Genomic DNA, 715 nt, shown 5'->3' on the forward strand with positions numbered 1-715 from the left:
GTTAAGTTCCAGAAGTCTTTCTTTCTAATTACCTTTGAGCTGAGCAGGGGTTGGCGGGAGCAATCATACCCATTATTACTACTCTTAATAGCATTTATCTTTGACTCACCTTCTTCCAGAGTGATGGAGCTCCTGCCCCTCCTCCAGTATGAAAAATAGAACTTAAATCTGAGTGTCTGGAAGTTCGCTGAGGCCAGTGTGCCTGCCCTTCTTTCTACTGTGGCTCTTCAGTCCTTGATCAGTGATGTCAAGTGAGGATGCCCACAGCTTTGGCCCAGCTTCAAATACAAGACACTGAACGCTGTAGGAGTTTCTATAGAGGTTTCATACATATGAAAAGCTTTCCTATGTACAATGCCTCTCTCTTAGGACATTTTCTAAGCTGCCTTTTAAGACCAGGGCCAAGCGTGCCCAATTATATTTTGCCTTAAAAGCTAAGGAGCTATCATCCCCACAGTAAATGACTAGATGCTGTTCTACCAAATGTGCACACACTAATTTCTCCTCTTTTGGAATCTGTGATGAAAAGCTCTGGGCCACAGCTGCCACTTGGTGCTCTGAAGTACAGCCATCATTCATTACAGCTGGTACTTCTCACCTCAGGACCAAAATTCTGAGTGTGCCCCCTCATTGGCATTGGGTTTTGTGCTGTGCTTTGGGTAGTAATTTGCTGAACCACTCTTGTGCCTTCCAAAATCCATTTTCCTTTTGTAAT

Source organism: Meleagris gallopavo, chromosome 15, assembly GCF_000146605.3.
Source record: "Meleagris gallopavo isolate NT-WF06-2002-E0010 breed Aviagen turkey brand Nicholas breeding stock chromosome 15, Turkey_5.1, whole genome shotgun sequence".
Classification (NCBI taxonomy): Eukaryota; Metazoa; Chordata; class Aves; order Galliformes; family Phasianidae; genus Meleagris; species Meleagris gallopavo.